The sequence below is a fragment of the Arachis hypogaea genome, chromosome 11, assembly GCF_003086295.3.
Source record: "Arachis hypogaea cultivar Tifrunner chromosome 11, arahy.Tifrunner.gnm2.J5K5, whole genome shotgun sequence".
Classification (NCBI taxonomy): Eukaryota; Viridiplantae; Streptophyta; class Magnoliopsida; order Fabales; family Fabaceae; genus Arachis; species Arachis hypogaea.
The window spans coordinates 67,440,718-67,459,535 of NC_092046.1; the positions used below are offsets into that span (position 1 = coordinate 67,440,718).

The following is an 18,818-nucleotide window of genomic DNA, read 5'->3' on the forward strand; positions in this document are numbered from 1 at the left end:
GAGCCTGAGGGATGGACCGATTGTGCTTCATTGCATACTCTATGTGTCTTTTCTTTGATGCTATTAGGTTATCTACTTGATATTTCATAGCATGCTTGTTTGTGAGTGCCTATTTGGGATAATTGAAGCACTAGACTTTTGATATTGAAACTGATCACCTTGATATTGACTGTTTGGTGTAGACAGAAACCCTAATGGCTACTCGCGGACAAGGTCGGTCACCTATACGGAGAGATTATGAGGGTAACCCGTCGACGGATAATCACGCTGAACTTATGGCGGCGATGACTAAGTTAGCTAACACGATTCAAGTGGGTACTGTTATGGCTACTCATGATTTGCGGCAAACAAGGCAATTCGCCGGAAGCAAAAATGAAGAAGGTGCTGAGGGCAACTTAGTTGGTGTTCCGAGAACTCTAGTTGCTTTTCTAAAAGCTTACCCGCCGGTTTTCAATGGATCGATCAATCCTGCTGAGGCAGACAACTGGTTCAAAGCTGTGGAGGGTGCATTACAGACTCAACAAGTCCCGAGTAATCAGTTCGTGGAATATGCGGCTTATCAACTAATGGGAGAAGCTCAGCAATGGTGGCAAGAAGAGCGCCGACTGCTACACCAACAGCATGTGGACATTACATGGGTGTTATTCCAGGAAGCTTTCTATAACAAGTACTTGCATGAGTCAAGAAGGGAGGCCAGAGAATTGGAGCTCTTACAGCTGAAGCAAGGGTCCATGACTGTAGCTGAATACACCAGCAAGTCCGTGGAACTCTGTATGTCCTCGAGAATAAGTCAGGTACTCCTGAGTCCTATGAGGGATGGAAATATGTCAAATATGAAGTAGGGCTGACGGATGATATCATGTGTGTTGTGCTCCACTGGAGATTAGGATATTCTCTAAACTGGTGGACAAGGCAATAATTGTTGAAGATTATGCCAAGGAGGCGAATTTAGTGAGAGATGTTCATGGCAGTACCAGTGATAAAGTTCGTGGGAAGTATCTTCCATCAAGAGGCCAAAATTTCAAGATGGGTAGACGTGCCCCTCAGCGACTCCAAGGTCAAGGGCATATCGAGAGGACTAACCATGACAAGTATCACAGGGCGAGAGGAGCAGGTAAGCAGGGGTGGGCTCAACAAGAGGAGTTAAGGTGCCAGAGATGTAGAAGGTACCATTCGAAAAAGTCATGCATGGCTGGGTTCAGTGGATGTTGCTGCTGCGGATTGTCAGGGCATATCTCTAGGCGTTGTCCTTACAAAAAGGACCAAGGTGCAGACCGGTCCCAGTGACGGGGTTAAGGATCTCCATTTTGAGGTAACGACAAACTAGATAATCGAATTTTAATCACACTGTAGTAGGTTGTAACTTGACTCTTCTTATTAATTTATGGTGGAAACAAGGATTTGGAACTAGGAAGATTAGATTAAATGTCAGACTTAGGACCAGAGTCTAGCTTAGTTTTATTTTGTGGGACGTGGCAATTAAGGCTGGTCAAAATTAGCGTCAGAAGAACTAATGGGAGAGGATAAGTCTGGTGGGCGCAACCAAGCGATTTGAGTTATTAGCGACAACCAAAGAGAGTGACACTGTGGAAGGTGTGAGGAAGCATTGACATGGTAGAATTACGAAAGGTGAAATGCTGTAACGACTTGAGTTAGGATTGGCGATATTAAGTAGCAGAACACTTCATGGAAAGAGGGACAGTATAGCTAAGGGTTATATACGCTTGGAGGTGAATGCGACTCTGCGGGGATTATCGACGATTGAACAAAGTGACCGTGAAGAACAGGTATCCGTTGCCAAGGGTAGATAATTTAATGGATCAATTGCAAGGAGCTGGAGTGAAGGAGGATAGTAATGGGAGACTTAATACGAGAGAGATTACCAACAAATTCTTGTGAATCGATCTATCTTTCTTTTGTAATCCATGTTGAAGAACTTTATTTCGTGACCTTCCTTGATAATTAAATTGAACGTTTCCAAAACTAAACCTTGCTTGCATGTATCCTTTCACAAAACTCGTACTTCTTGACCTGAGCCTAAATCTGTTTTGACCCAACAAGGTGTGAGGGAGATTACTGATGAGAAAAATCATGAGTAGAGACATATTATGATTCAATGTGCCTTATTATTTCCTCCAAAGATTTTGAATTTGGAATTCCTTTTCCTGAGGTGCACTCTAGTTCTCTTTCTGGTGCAATTCCTCATTTCTATAACCCTATCTGATCACAGTACAATGAATCTTTTCAATTTTTTACGAATACCCTTCGAAGTTATTTATTCTCTTTTGAGCTTGGTATTCTTTCAGATAACTTGAGCTCAATTCGACATCACATATAATTCTTAGACGTAACCATCGACATGTTAGTTCTTTAGCATACAACTTATGAATATGAATGATGAAACCAGTGAACATGCGACCTTACGAGGAGTTGTGAAGTTTCGATTTTGCAAAAGGCATTACCGATGACTGAGTTGACACACAATGGTGCCCATTGGTGAGAACGTCAAATTAAGGAGAAAATTCTCAAAGAACTTGAAAGAAAGGTTAACCACAAAGACAATGTTTGGGTCGCTGGAATTCTGTGAACCAGTTAGGACTACGATTTTGAGTTAAGTTATCACCCAGAAATTTCTGAGCTTGACTTGGTTTCTACGTGTAGATTATAAGCTAATTAATACAACGTTTGGTACATGATGAATTATTGAGTACAGAGGTAAGTAGAGAAGGAGAAAAAATAAGTGAGGAAGAATTTAGGCTTGAATTTTGCTTCGTTTAATAATTGATGTTAGTTAAAATAAATAAAGATTTACCAATTGTTTAGTATGACTAAGGGAGGTTAAATTGTACATATGGACAAAATTGTAAATGAATTGAATGATTAGATACGAGACAAAGGTATCATGGTATTATGGATCATGGAATTTTATCAAATGAGTAGAGGAAATGAAGAATAGAATATTTTAGTTGTTTGAGATAATGGAGTGCGTTATGAGTATGATGGAGTAGATGGTATTGAAATTGTAGTTAGTATAAGAAATGTTGCTAGGCTTTGAAGGTGTTGAATGGTTGGAAATTGATGGGTATTGTAATTGGAGCTATGGAAAATTACTTCTGATTGATAATTGAAGAGACTTTGAATTAGGCATAGAGATGCTATGGGGCCCTAAGTTAGAAATTAGTCTTAGGATGAGCGTGAACCTTATTTGGGTCAAGTTGAGGAAGTTCAGAAGTAAGCCTAGGTTCTGTAATCCGATGGATGGTGTATGATTTGATTGAATATTTGGATCAGTTAGTTAATTATTGGCTAAAAATCAGAGTGGTGCAGCGGAAGCTTGTGGAATGCAATAGCACTTGATAGTCATGAGTAGGGGTCGTAGGAAGATGACTAAACGTACCTTAGGCTTGAATACTTGAAGAGTTAGTGGGTTAATGTGAGTAAAGATTTTCTAAGAACTAAGTTTGACTGTGGCAGCAAGATTAGAATGAGTTGGGATAAGCTGTGGAGATAAGGGTAGGCGAATAAATTAGATTTGGGTGATAACTGTGCAATTGCCATTTCGGTAAGATAGGGATTTCGATATTTTGATCATGATGACTTTGGGCATAGATTGAAATAGAAACTGATTTAGTTTAAGGATAGATTTGGAGAGCATTGAATTGAAATGCTAATGTTGTATTGAGGTTGATTGAAGAGAGTTAAGAGTGAGAAGGACAAGTACGACATAGGCATGAATTCAGTTAAAATATGGAGTTATAAATAAGAATACAAGATGTAAATAGGAATTTGAGCGGACGTGGAGGAATGAAACGAGGAACAGTAAGAGGTAGTTTAAGTTGAGGGAGCATTTAATGATGGAGATGGGTAAACAAAATTTTGAGGACAAAATTTCTTATTTAGTAGGGAGACTGTAAGAATCGCGAATTAATTAACCGATTTATTTACGTAAAATAATAATAATTTAATTGTCCGGAATCGGTTCAAAATTTTAGAATATTAATTAGAAAATATAAATATAGTTTTTGGACTCAGTAGATTTTTCTGAGTCAGAAAATGTATTTTCTACGAAAAATCAAGAAAAATCGCGAACCGGCAGCCGAACCGGTTGAACCAGTTTAAGTCTGCCCGGTACTGTGCGAGAAAAGAATTTAAAACAGCCAAAAACCTTAGAAAAATGTTAGAAATGGAAAACCGGGCATTAATTTTAAAGGTTTGGCCCGAAGTTGGGCCAAACGAGCTAAAAACGCTAACGGGTTGGACCGGGCCCAACTTGGGCCCAAGCCCAACATATATAAGTCCTTTAAGTGAACCTTTTTCAGCCATAAACCACTCACACAACATAAACACCAGCTGCATGAGAAGAGAGAAAGAGAAGTGGAAACCACTATTCATTTCTCACTTCAAGTCGCGATATCTCGAGCTACGGTGCTCCGACTCGTGTGCCGTCAGTCTTACGATGGTATCAAGGGTTTAAGGGAATAAGAAAAAATAATTAAGAGGTAGAAAGAATAAGAGGAGATTAGGAAATATTATTTTCTTTCTGATGCATTTTGATTTACAACAATTCTTCTAATTTATAGATAGCTAGAGATCTATTTATGGAAATATTCTAAATTGATAACATTGATTTTCCTAATATTTCTCGTGATCCTAAAATATCTCCCTGATTTGATTCAAATATCTCCCTGATTTGATTCAATATTCTAACACTCCCCCTCAAGATGAGTAGTGGGGTCACCAATGCTCAACTTGCTGAGAACTTCGCCCAAAATTCTGCTTGAGACTGCTTTTGTAAGGACATCTGCCAATTGGTCTTCTGATCTAACAAAAGGGAGTTCCACAGTACCTTCTTCAATTTTTTCTTTGATAAAGTGTCGGTCTACCTCAACATGTTTAGTTCTATCATGTTGTACAGGATTCTCTAAAATGCTTATTGCTGCTTTATTGTCACATTTTAATTTGCTTGGCAATTGAGGTGGAAATCCAATTTCAGATATGAGTTTCTTAATCCAAAGGATTTCAGTTATGCCCTTAACAATTCCTCGGAATTCTGCTTCAGCACTTGAGAGGGCAACAACCTTTTGTTTCTTACTTCTCCAGGTGACTAAGTTACCTCCCACCAATGTAAAGTAGCCTGATGTAGATCTTCTATCATTTGGGTTACCAGCCCAATCAGCATCTGTGTATGCTTCAATGTTAAGGTGCCCATTTCTTTTGAACCAAATCCCACTTCCTGGAGTTCCTTTCAAGTACCTGACTATTCTCATGACAGCTTCCATATGATTCTCCTGTGATTGGTGCATAAATTGGCTAACTACCTCTACTGCATAGGCTATATCTGGTCGGGTGTGTGACAAAGATAAAGATTCCCTTATTGGAGCGTAGAACCTCTATTCCCAAGAAGTACTTTAATCCACCCAAGTCCTTCATTTCAAATTCTGTGAAGAGATTCCTCATTAGCCTTGCAATTTTTTCATTGTCACTCCCTGTTATGATCATATCATCCACATAAATTATTAGGCATGTTATTAAATCCCCTCTCCTTTTCAGGAATAAGGTGTGATCTGAGTTACTCTGCTTGTACCCGTATTTCTTCATGGCAACCGTGAACCTTCCAAACCAAGCCCGCGGTGATTGTTTCAAGCCATAGAGAGCCTTTTTCAATCTACACACTTCATTCTTCTCAAATCCATCAGAGAATCCTGGTGGAGCTTCCATATATTCCTCTTCTTTCAACTCTCCATGGAGGAAAGCATTTTTTACATCAAATTGGTGGAGAGACCAATCTTCATTTGCAGCTACTGAGAAGATGACTCTGATGGTATCAATTTTTGCTACTAGTGAGAAGGTTTCTGAATAATCAATGCCATAAGTCTGTGTGTACCCTTTGGCGACCAGCCTTGCCTTGTAATGTTCTACAGTGCCATATGTCTTGTATTTAATGGTGAATACCCATCGACACCCAACTGGTTTCTTCTCGGCCAGTAGAATACATTTTTCCCAGGTTTTGTTCTTCTCCAGGGCTTCTATTTTTGTCTTCATAGCTTCTTGCCATTCAGTCCTTTTACTTGCTTCTTGGACCGTTCTGGGGATGTCTTCAGTTAGGAGGATGCTAGAAAAGGCCTTTGCAACCTCTATCACTCCTTCTCTGGTTGTCTTTATCGGGTACTTTAAGTTACGGGAGACATGTTCTGGAGAGTATCGGTTGGGTGGAACACCTCTATTTTTTCTTGGAGGAAGTGTAAAGGGTTCTTGTTCTGATTCTTCAAGTTCCAGAGCTATACTGTCATTGTTAGCAGCTTCATTAAAAGTATAGAGTAAATTGTCAGAGTGGGATTCACTTACCTTTTGTATAACATTCTCAGAAGGAGTTTCACTGGTTGTGTGTACTGAGTGATTTTCTTCGTTGAGTAAGGTATGCTCAGTGGCTCCATCTACTCGCTCTGTTTGAACAGTTTCAAGGAAACAAAGGCTATCTAGCCAACTTGGCGATCCACTAAATTCTTCCCCCTGAACGCCATGTTGGCAACGGTAATAAAATTCAGACTCTAAGAAATCACAATCTATTGTTATATGAATGCGACGAGTGACAGGATTGTAGTTGTCAAGAGCTCTAGTTGTCAAGAGCTCTCTATGCTCATTCTTTATTGTTGTAACTCTAGACTTCTTGGGCACCACTTGTACTGGGGTAGATGATGTCTGCTTCAAGTAGCCTAGTCACTTCTTTCTTGACAACTTCTAAGATGGTGGGATTCAATCTTCTTTGGGGTTGACGGACGGGTTTTGATTCCTCTTCTAAATATATTCTGTGCTCACAAACTTGAGGACTGATGCCTACTATATCCGCCAAGCTCCATCCAATTTCTCTCTTATATTTTCTCAGCACACTGAGCAGTTGTTCCTCTTGTTGAGAAGTGAGTTCCCTTGCAATGATAATTGGAAGCTTATGATTATCCTCGAGGTAAGCATACTTGAGGTGTGGAGGAAGGGGCTTCAATTCCAATTTCTGCTCTTGGCTAGACTCTAGATCATTCGGAGCTAGTGGTAATGGTAAACTGTCTTCATTATGTTCAGAGGGTGTCCCCACACTTGGACCTTGCTCCATGTGTTTCTCTTCTACTTCTTTTTGGTGAACTTCAGCTACAGTTTCATCAATGATGTCGCACTTGAGGATAGAATGATCTTCTGGAGGGTGCTTCATTGCTTCATTTAAACTGAAACTCACTGTTCTGCTATCTATCTCAAAGGAGTAAGTTCCTGAGAATGCATCCAGCTTGAATTTTGAAGTCTTCAAAAATGGTCTTCCAAGCAGGATTGATGATGGTCTTCCTGAGTCATTAGGGGGCATTTCCAGGATATAGAAGTCAATGGAAAATGTGAGCCCCTTAATGCTCACTAATACATCTTCAACAATTCTAACTAATGTAATAATACTTTTATCTGCTAACACAAAACAAGCTGCCGACCTTTTTAAGGGAGGGAGCCTTAAGGTATCATATATAGACAATGGCATTATACTAACACACGCTCCTAAGTCACACATGCAATCAGAAAATATTACACCTCTAATGGTACAATTTACCATGCATGGACCTGGATCACTACATTTTTCAGGTATACTTCCCATTAAAACAGATATAGAACTACCTAAAGGAATAGTTTCTAATTCATTAATTTTATCTTTATGTATGCATAAATCTTTCAGAAACTTTGCATATTTAGTTACTTGCTGAATAACATCAAAAAGGGTAACAGTTACCTCAACCTTTTTGAAAATTTCTACCATTTTGGGATCAAGTTCCATCTACTTTTTGGACTTCCTTGCAAGATGTGGGAATGGGATAGGGATGGTGCCACTTGCAGCTTCTGTATCCTTTAGTGGTCCATTCCTTTGCTGAGTGACTTCTTCTTCAACCTTGTCTTGTACTTCATCTTCCTCTTCAGCATCTTCCATTTCAGCATCTTCTACTTCCACTGAGTCTTCGATTTAGGTATGTTCTATTGGGCTTGGCTCCTCCTAATTCCTCTCTGGCAATGTGGTTCCAGACCTCAAAGTGATGGCATTGATGCCACCCTTGGGATTAGGTAAGGGTTGAGAAGGAATTCCACTGGAGCTTGAAGGTTGGTTGGTGGAAGCAGGTAGTGATTCTATTCGGGCGGCTAGAGCTTGTAAACTGGCATTCAGACCATTTAAAGTAGAGTTCAGCGTAGTCTGCATGTCTTGTTGTCCTTGTGCAAGAGAATGAAGCATCTCGTCATTTGATGAGGAAGTATGGTAAGTGATCTGTAGGACTTGTTGTTGGTTATGCTGGGTTCCTTGTGACTGTCTTAGGTGAGGAGCTCTGTAAGGTTGGTTCTGATTCTGCTGTCTGTTGTTGTTATTCCACCTCTGGTTTCCATTATTGTCTCTACCTCCTCTGTTATAGTTGTCCCTCCAGCCATGGTTGGAATTATCTCTCCAACTTTGGTTGGAGTTTTCCTTCCATCCTTGGTTATAGTTTCCACCTTGGTTGTAGTTGCCGCCTTGTTGATTTTATCCTTGATTCGGGCGGTCATAGAAGTTATGAGTAGCTGCCACAGTGTTATCTTCTTGTTGGAGCTGCGGGCATTCATCAGTATAATGACTATAATCAGCACAGATTCCGCATACTCTTTGTGGAACTAACTGTTGGCTTTGTTGTGGTGGGGTGGGCTAAGCTTGTTGTTGTTGGTTCAACTGCATTTGCTTCAGTAAGTTGGTCATTTCACATATACTCTGTGTAAGAGCAGAAGTCTCAGTGCTAGAGGAAATTTCTACAACAGCTTTTGAGTGGCTGTTCCTGTGCCTGTGATTCCTAGTACACTCAACTAAGTCGCTGATCAGTTGCCATGCTTCATCTGTGGTCTTGTATTTCTTTAGAGAACCATTACTAGCACCATTTAGTGTAGTTTTATCCCGAGGCTTCATGCCTTGAGTGAAGCAGCTAATTAACACTAGCCTGTCAATCATGTGATGGGGGCATGCGTCTAGAAGGTTCTTAAAATGCTCCCAGTACTCATAAAGAGTTTCTGATTCTCCTTGAACAATGCAGGAGATCTCTTTTCTCAGTCTGTCTGTAACTTCAGCTGGAAAATATTTTTCCAAAATTTCTCTCCTGAGCGTATCCCAATTGGTAACAGTCGCTTCAAGTTGGGAGTAGTACCACTCCCTCGCCTTTCCATCAAGAGAGAAGTTTCATTCGCACCATGACGCCTAATAGTAGAACAGGCTGTCTAAAAATCCCTTAGATGCTTGATGGGCTCCTGAGTAGGTAAGCCATGAAACTTGGGCATCAAGTTGATTAATGCAGTCTTCAGTTCAAAATCTGCAGCCAGAGTTAGATGATGCACTTGATACGTCTGCAGTGTAAAATCTGGGGCTCCAGCTTCCTGGAGAGTAATCCTCCTAGGTGCTGCCATGCTATCTGTACGTGAATCAACTGAATCAGTAATAAAGGAGCTTGTTTCACTCTCAGATGGCGGTTCAGATTCTCCCTCAGATGAGATTGGTGAATCAATAACAATCACTTCACCACCCTCAGAGGCTAACCTGCGTCAAGCTCACCTAATACGTGAAATAGTTCTTTCAATTTCAGGATCAAATGTAGCTAAGCTCGGATCAGGCAGTGAACGCGTCATTCAATGAAAGAAACATATAGCTCATGGTAATAAAAATAAAAATAAAAATAAAAATAAAAAATAAAATATGCAATTAAAATTAAAATATGTACACTAATTAATACTTTAGCACACAATTGCAACTCCCTGGCAACGGCGCCAAAAACTGGTGCGTGGCAGAAGTTAGGCCAATTAAGAGATTGTAATGTAAGAACAGCGTTGCGAATATAGCTCTTAACCAGCTAAAATCTGCATCACCAATTTAGAAAGGTGTCACAAAAATTTAGAATAAAAATACTCGGAGTATGAATCCCAGGTCGTCTGATGAGCGGATAATTTATACCCTTTAATTACTTTTTATTATATTTTTATTAGTTTTTATTCAAAAATCATATTTTTGGACTTTACTATGAGTTTGTGTGTTTTTCTATGATTTCAGGTATTTTCTGGCTGAAATTGAGGGACCTGAGTAAAAATCTGATTCAGAGGCTGAAAAAGGACTGTAGATGCTGTTGGATTCTAACCTCCCTGCACTCAAAGTGGATTTTCTGGAGTTACTGAAACCCAATTGGCGCGCTCTCAATTGCGTTGGAAAGTAGACATCCTGGGCTTTCCAGAAATATATAATAGTCCATAATTTGCCCGAGATTTGATGGCCTAAACTGGCGTTCAAAGTCAGCCTAAAACATCTTGGCGTAAAACGCCCAAACTGGCACCAGAATTGGAGTTAAACGCCCAAACTAGCACCAAAGCTGGCGTTTAATTCTAGGAACAGCCTATGTACGAAAAAGCTTCAATGTTCAGCCCAAGCACACACTAAGTGACCCACGGAAGTGGATTTCTGCACTATCTGCACTTAGTTACTCATTTTCTGTAAACCCTAGTTACTAGTTTAGTATAAAAACTACTTTTAGTGATTTATTAAAGGAGTCTTTTGGAACTTTTGTAATCATAGACTATCATTTGGGAGGCTGGCCTCACGGCCATGCCTAGACCTTTATCACTTATGTATTTTCTACAGTGGAGTTTCTACACCCCATAGATTAAGGTGTGGAGCTCTGCTGTTCTTCATGAAATAATGCAAGTACTATTGTTTTTCCTTCAATTCACGCCTACTTCTTCTCCAAGATATACTCTTGTTCTTAATTCAGTTAAGTCAGAATGAAGGGGTGACCCATGACAATCACCCAATCTTCGTTACTCGCTTAGCCAAGATCGCGTGCCTAACAACCACAAAGCGGTCTACATGATGTTCAACGTAGTCATTGGACGACAGCTGGAGTATACTCTCTTGGATATCTAATACACGGACTGAGTCCGTGAGATTAGTATCTTCGTGGTATAGGCTAGAACCATTGGCAGTATTCCTGAGATCCGGAAAGTCTAAACCTTGTCTGTGGTATTCCGAGTAGGATCTGGGAAGGGATGACTGTGACGAGCTTCAAACATGCGAATGTTGGGCGCAGAGACAGTGTGCAAAAAGACAATGGTCTTATTCCGACGCTAGCGGGAACCGACAGATGATTAGCCGTGCGGTGACAGCGCATATGGATTTGTTTTCATCCGAGAGGATCATACAGCCTGCCATGGAAGGAGGTAACGCATGGTTGGAAGAAGACAATAGGAAAGCAGAGGTTCAGAAGCAACAAATCATCTCCAGACGCTTATCTGAAATTTCCACCATTGAATTACATAAGTAACTTTTATCTTATTTTATATTTTATTTATATTTTAATTATCAAAACCTCATAACCATTTGAATCTGCCTGACTGAGATTTACAAGGATGACCATAGCTTGCTTCAAGCCGACAATCTCCGTGGGATCGACCCTTACTCACGTAAGGTTTATTACTTGGACGACCCAGTGCACTTGTTGGTTAGTTGTGCAGAGTTGTGAAAAAGAGTTGAGATTACAATCGTGCGTTCCAAGTTGTTGGCGCAGTTGAGTTCACAATTTCGTGAACCAAGTTTTTGGCGCCGTTGCCGGAGAACAAACAATCCCGTGCACCAAGTTTTTGGCACCGTTGCCGGAGATTGTTCGACGGTTCATCTTGTTGCTCAGATTAGGTAATTTTATTTTATGTTTAACCATTTTATTTTTATTTTTATTTTTGGAAAATTTTCAAAAAAAAAAAATTTCAGAAGAACAAAATAAAATATGTTTAGTTTCCTAAAAATTCTTTAGAATTTTTAAGAATGAATTCTAGAGTTTCAGATGATGCTTTTATCATCACAGGAGCTAGTTGATTCCCATCAATTTGGCTGTTGTATGTAATGTTCTACTGAAGCTTGGCTAGCCATGTCTAATCTTTTCTAGACTGAAACTTTAGACTAACATTGCATGATTCCTAGAATTCGTATTAAAAATTTTGAATTTCTTTATTTTCTTTTCCAAATTAATTTTTGAAAAATCCAAAAAAAGTTTTTTTAATAAAATCATAAAAACCAAAAATTTTATATTTCTTGTTTGAGTATTGTGTTAAATTTTAAGTTTGGTGTCAATTGCATCTTTTTAATTTTTCTTTAAATTTTTGAAGAACACATGCATGGAACTGTTCTTCATGATCTTCAAGTTGTTTTTGATGATTTTCCTTGTTTGATCTTTGCATTTTCTTGTTTTGTGTCTTTTCTTGTTTTTCATATGCATTCTTGAATTATTAGTGTCTATAGAATAAAAATTTTTAAGTTTGGTGTCTTGCATGTCTTTCTTTTCTTAAAAATTTTCAAAAATATGTTCTTGATGTTCATCATGATCTTCAAAGTGTTCTTGCATATTTTTCTTGTTTTGATTCATAATTTTTATGTCATGTTTCATTTTGTAGTTTTTCTCTTTCCTCATTAAAATTCAAAAATCAAAAAAATATCTTTCTCTTATTCTTCTCATAAATCTCGAAATTTTGAGTTGATTTAGTCAAAATTTTTAAAATTTAGTTGTTTCTTATTAGTCAAGTCAAAATTTCAATTTTAAAATTCTATCTTTTTCAAATCTTTTTCAAAAATCAAATCTTTTTCATTTTTTATTATTATTTTCGAAAATTTTAAAATTTGATTTTCAAAATATTTTTCTTATTTTTATTTCATATTTTTGAAATTAATGCTAACATTTAATGTTTTGATTCAAAAATCTCAAGTTTTTACTTGCCTATTAAGAAAGGATCAATCTTTGAATTTTAAAATCATATCTTTTAGTTTCTTGTTAGTCACGTAATCAACTTTAATTTTCAAAAACCAAATCTTTTTAATTTCCTTTTCAAATCTTTTTCAAAATAAAATTTCAATCATATATTTTTCAAAATCAATTTCAAAATCTTTTCTAACTTCTTATCTTTTCAAAATTGATTTTCAAATCTTTTTTAATTAACCACTTGACTTTTTGTTTGATTTTAAAAGTTTACTATTTCAATCATATCTTTTTCAAAACCACCTAACTACTTTTCTCTCTCCAATTTTTGAAAATCACTAACCACTTTTTTAAAATTCTTTTTAATTAACTAATTGTTTTAAATTTTAATTTAATTTTATTCCTTTTTATAATTTTTGAATTATAAATAATAATTAAAATAAAAACAAAAATATTTTTTCCTTTTATTTTAATTTAAAATTCGAATTCTCTCTCCCTCATCTCTTTCTATTTATTTATTTATTTATTAACACTTATCTTCTTCTTATAATTCGAACCCTCTCTCCCTCTCTGTGTTCGAATTCTTCATCTTCTCTCTTCTTCATTCTACTCTTCTATTCTTCTACTCACATAAAGGAATCTCTATACTGTGACATAGAGGATTCCTATTCTTTTCTGTTCTCTTCTTTTTCATATGAGCAGGAGCAAAGATAAGAACATTCTTGTTGAAGCTGATCTGGAACCTGAAAGGACTCTAAAAAGGAAGCTAAGAGAAGCTAAAGCACAACACTCTGCAGAGGACCTGACAGAATTTTTTTGAAAAAGAAGAAGAGATGGCTGAATCCAACAACAATTGTGGAGATGCAAGGAAGATGCTTGGTGATTTTATTGCACCCTCTTCTGACTTCTGTGGAAGGAGCATCTCAATTCCTGCAATTGGAGCAAACAACTTTGAGCTTAAGCCTCAATTAGTTTCTCTGATGCAACAGAATTGCAAGTTTCATGGACTTCCATTGGAAGATCCTCATCAGTTTTTAGATGAATTCTTGCAAATCTGTGACACTGTTAAGACCAATGAGGTTAATCCTGAGGTCTACGGACTTATGCTTTTCCCCTTTGCTATAAGAGACAGAGCTAGGACATGGTTAGACTCACAACCTAAAGATAGCCTGAAATCTTAGGAAAAGTTGGTCAATGCTTTCTTGGCCAACTTCTTTCCACCTCAAAAATTGAGCAAGCTTAGAGTGGAAGTCTAAACCTTCAGACAGAAGGAAGGTGAATCCCTCTATGAAGCTTGGGAAAGATACAAGTAATTGATCAGAAGGTGTCCTTCTGACATGTTTTCAGAATGGAGCATCATATATATATTCTATGATGGTCTGTCTGAATTGTCCAAGATGTTATTGGACCACTCTGCTAGAGGATCTCTTCATCTGAAGAAGACGCCTGCAGAAGCCCAGGAACTCATTGAAATAGTTGCAAATAACCAATTCATGTCAATATGATTGATACTCTGAATGCCATATTGGCTCAGAATAAAATATTGACTCAGTAAGTCAATATGATTTCTTAGAGTCCGTCTGGAATGCAAGCTGCATCAGGCAGTACTAAGGAGGCTTCCTCTGAAGAAGAAGCCTATGACCCTGAGAATCCTGCAATGGCAGAGGTGAATTACTTGGGAGAATCCTATGGAAACACCTACAATCCTTCATGGAGGAATCATCCTAATCTCTCATGGAAAGATCAACAGAAGCCTAATCAAGGCTTCAATAGTAATAATGGTGGAAGAAATAAGGTTAGCAATAGCAAACCTTTTCCATCATCTTCTCAGCAATAGACAGAGAATTCTAAGTAGAGCCACTCTGACTTAGCAACTGTAGTCTTTGATCTATCTAAGACCACTCTCAGTTTTATGACTGAAGCAAAGGTCCTCCATTAGAAATTTGGAGGCACAAGTGGGTCAGCTGAGTAAAAGAGTTACTGAACTCCCTCCTAGTACTCTCCCAAGCAATACAGAAGAGAATCCAAAAAGAGAGTGCAAGGCCATAAACACGTCCCACATGGACGAACCTGTAGAGGAGGGAAAGGTAGTGATTTCCAGTGAGGAAGACCTCAATGGACATTCACTGGCCTCCAAGGAATTCCTTAATGAGGAACCAAAGGAATCTGAGGCTCATATAGAGACCATAGAGATTCCACTGAATTTTCTGTTGCCATTCATGAGCTCTGATGAGTATTCTTCCTCTGAAGAGGATGAAGATATTGCTGAAGAGTAACTTGCTCAGTATCTAGGAGCAATCATGAAGCTGAATGCCAAGTTAATTGGTAATGAGACTTGGGAGGATGAACCCTCATTGCTCATCAATGAACTGAATGATCTGGTTCAACTGAAATTACCTCAGAAGAAATAGGATCCTGAAAAGTTCTTAATACCTTGTACCAAGGCACCATGACCTTTAAGAAGGCTCTGTGTGACCTTGGGTCAAGTATAAACCTCATGCCCCTCTCTGTAATGGAGAAACTAGGGATCTTTGAGGTGCAAGCTGCAAGAATCTCACTAGAGATGGCAGACAATTCAAGGAAATAGGCTTATGGGCTTGTAGAGGATGTCTTAGCGAAGTGATGAGCGGATATTTTATATGCTTTTTGGTGTTAAGTTCATGTAGTTTTTAGTATGTTTTAGTTAGTTTTTAGTTTATTTTCATTAGTTTTTAGGAAAAATTCATATTTCTGGACTTTACTATGAGTTGTGTGTTTTTCTATAATTTCAGGTATTTTTCTGGCTGAAATTGAGGGAGCTGAGCAAAAATCTGATCAGGCTGAAAAAGGACTGCTGATGCTGTTGGATTCTGACCTCCCTGCACTCAAAGTGAATTTTCTGGAGCTACAGAACTCGAAATAGCGTGCTTCCAATTGCGTTGGAAAGTAGACATCCAGGGCTTTCCAGAAATATATAATAGTCTATACTTTGCTCAAGGATAGATGACGTAAACTGGCGTTCAACGCCAGTTCTCTGCCCAATTCTGGCGTCCAACGCCAGAAAAGGATCAAAAGTTGGAGTTCAACGCCAGAAATGGATCCAAACCTGGCGTTGAACGCCCAAAATGGCCTTATGCACGTGAGTTGCTTAAGTCTCAGCCCCAGCACACACCAAGTGGGCCCCAGAAGTGGATCTCTATACCATCTGCTATAGTTTACTCATTTTCTGTAAACCTAGGCTACTAGTTTAGTATTTAAACAACTTTTAGAGACTTATTTTGTATCTCATGACATTTTAGATCTAAACTTTGTACTCTTTGACGGCATGAGTCTCTAAACTCCATTGTTGGGGGTGAGGAGCTCTGCTGTGTCTCGATGAATTAATGTAAGTATTTCTATTTTCCATTTAAACATGCGTGTTCCTATCTAAGATATCCATTCGTGCCTAACTATGGAGAAGGTGATGATCAGTGACACTCATCACCTTCCTCAATCCATGAACGTGTGTCTAACAATTACCTCCGTTCTACATCAGATTGAATGAATATCTCTTAGATTCCTTAATCAGAATCTCCGTGGTATAAGCTAGATTGATGGCGGCATTCATGAGAATCCGGAAAGTCTAAACCTTGTCTGTGGTATTTCGAGTAGGATTCAGGGATTGAATGACTGTGACGAGCTTCAAACTCGCGAGTGCTGGGCGTAGTGACAGACGCAAAAGGAGGGTGAATCCTATTCCAGCATGATCGAGAACCTCAGATGATTAGCCGTGCTGTGACAGAGCATTTGGATCATTTTCACAAGAGGAGGGGATGTAACCATTGACAACGGTGATGCCCCAACACACAGCTTGCCATAGAAGGACGTGCGTGCGTGAATCAGAGGACAAAGGAAAGCAGAGATTCAGAAGACAAAGCATCTCCAAAACTCCAACATATTCTCCATTACTGCATAACAAGTAACCTTAAACCCATGCTCTCTTGTTTATTCGCAATTCAACTGATAAATACAATTGACTTCCTGACTAAGAATTGCAAGATAACCATAGATTGCTTCAAACCAACAATCTCCGTGGGATTCGACCCTTACTCACGTAAGGTATTACTTGGACGACCCAGTGCACTTGCTGGTTAGTGGTACGAGTTGTGGAAAGTGTGATTCACAATTTGTGCACCAAGTTTTTGGCGCCGTTGCCGGGGATTGTTCGTGTTTGGACAACTAACGGTTTATTTTGTTGCTTAGATTAGGAAAAATTTCCCTTTTTAGTTTAGAGTCTCTTATTATTGTCGTGTTAAAATTTTAGAATCCTTATTTTCTTTTTTTAAAATCTTTTTCAAAAATAATTTTTCTATTAAATCCTGTGCCAAACTTTAAGTTTGGTGTTTTCTCGTTGATTTTTCTGTGTTTTTTGAAAATTTTAGTTTGGTTTTCTAAAAATTTTAAGTTTGGTGTTCTTCCTTCATGTTCTTGTGTTCTTGTGAGTCTTCAAAGTGTTCTTGAGTTTTCCTTGAGTCTTGATCTTAAAATTTTTAAGTTTGGTGTTCCTTGGTGTTTTCCCTCCAAAATTTTCGAAAACTAGGAGCATTAGATCTAGAAATTTTAAATCCTGTGCTATTTTATTGTTTTTTTTTTCTCTTTCCTTACTAAACTCAAAAATATCTTTTCTCTCTATTTCTAAAACATATTTTCGAAATTTATTTCAAAAAAAATTCAGCTTTTTTTTCAAAATTTAAAATCTTTTTCAAATCATACCTTTTTCAAAGCTTCCTAATCACTTTCTCTCTCCTCATTTTTTCGAAAATCTTTCACTCATTTTTATTTATTTTATTTTGATTTATTTTGTTTTCGAAATAAATAAATAAATAAATAAATAAATAAAAATATTTTTTTCTATCTTACATCATCTCCCTTTCTCCATGATGGACCTAAGCGGAAATAAACAATCCAGGAGGACTCTGGGGTCATATTCTAACCCCTCTACTGCTTCATATGGGAGTAGCATCTGCATACCCTCCATTGGAGTCAGTAGCTTTGAGTTGAATCCTCAGCTCATTATCATGGTGCAGCAAAGCTGCCAGTATTCCGGTCTTCCACAGGAAGAACCTACAGAGTTTCTGGCACAATTTCTATAAATTGCTGACACAGTACATGATAAAGAAATAGATCAGGATGTCTACAGACTATTACTATTTCCATTTGCTGTAAAAGATCAAGCTAAGAGGTGGTTGAATAACCAACCTAAGGCCAGCATAAGGACATGGAAACAGCTGACAGAAAAATTCCTGAATCAATACTTTCCCCCAAAACGGATGACACAGCTAAGGCTGGACATCCAAGGCTTTAAACAAGGAGATAGTGAATCTCTTTATGATGCCTGGGAGAGATACAGAGAGATGCTACGAAAATGCCCTTCTGAAATGTTTTCAGAGTGGGTTCAGTTAGACATCTTCTATTATGGGCTTGCTGAAGGAGCTCAGATGTCTCTAGATTACTCAGCTGGTGGATCTATCCACATGAGAAAGACAATTGAAGAGGCTCAAGAGCTCATTGATACAGTTGCCAGGAATCAGCATCTGTACCTAAGCAGTGACCCTTCCATGAAAGAAGAGGTTAAAACAGCAACTGCTGAACTCAGTCCTGTAAAACAAGCTGCTGAATTCAATCAGCAATTGGACTTTCTAACAAAGTAGTTAGCCGAATTCAAAGATAGACTACAAGAGACAAGGATGGCTAATATACATATGGACGAACAGTTTAAGCAAACAAAGCAGCAGCTATCAAGGCAAATAACAGAAGAATGCCAAGCAGTTCAACTGAGAAGTGGGAAAACGTTAAATACCCCACCTCAAGGCAGCAAAAAGCTAAGAAATGAGCAAACCACCCAAAATTCACCTGAGGACAGTAAGAGCCCAGGGAAAAGTAATTCTGGAACTAAAACGCCAGAAATTTGGTGGAAGGCTGACGCTGAACGCCCAGACCATGCTCAGGACTGGCGTTCAACACCAAAATGGGCAAGATCTGGCACTGAACGCCCAAATTGGGCACAGTCCTGGCGTTCAGACGCCAGGAACAGACAAGGAG

At 38.4% G+C, this 18,818-nt stretch overlaps 1 non-coding gene across 1 annotated transcript; it reads right to left on the bottom strand.

Annotated features, from left to right (window-relative positions):
* Positions 1-13,993: 13,993 nt before the first annotated feature.
* LOC112724281 (small nucleolar RNA R71) lies at positions 13,994-14,097 on the bottom strand. Its single transcript, XR_003163452.1, has one exon. It is a non-coding gene; the product is annotated as a small nucleolar RNA R71 (small nucleolar RNA).
* Positions 14,098-18,818: the final 4,721 nt, after the last annotated feature.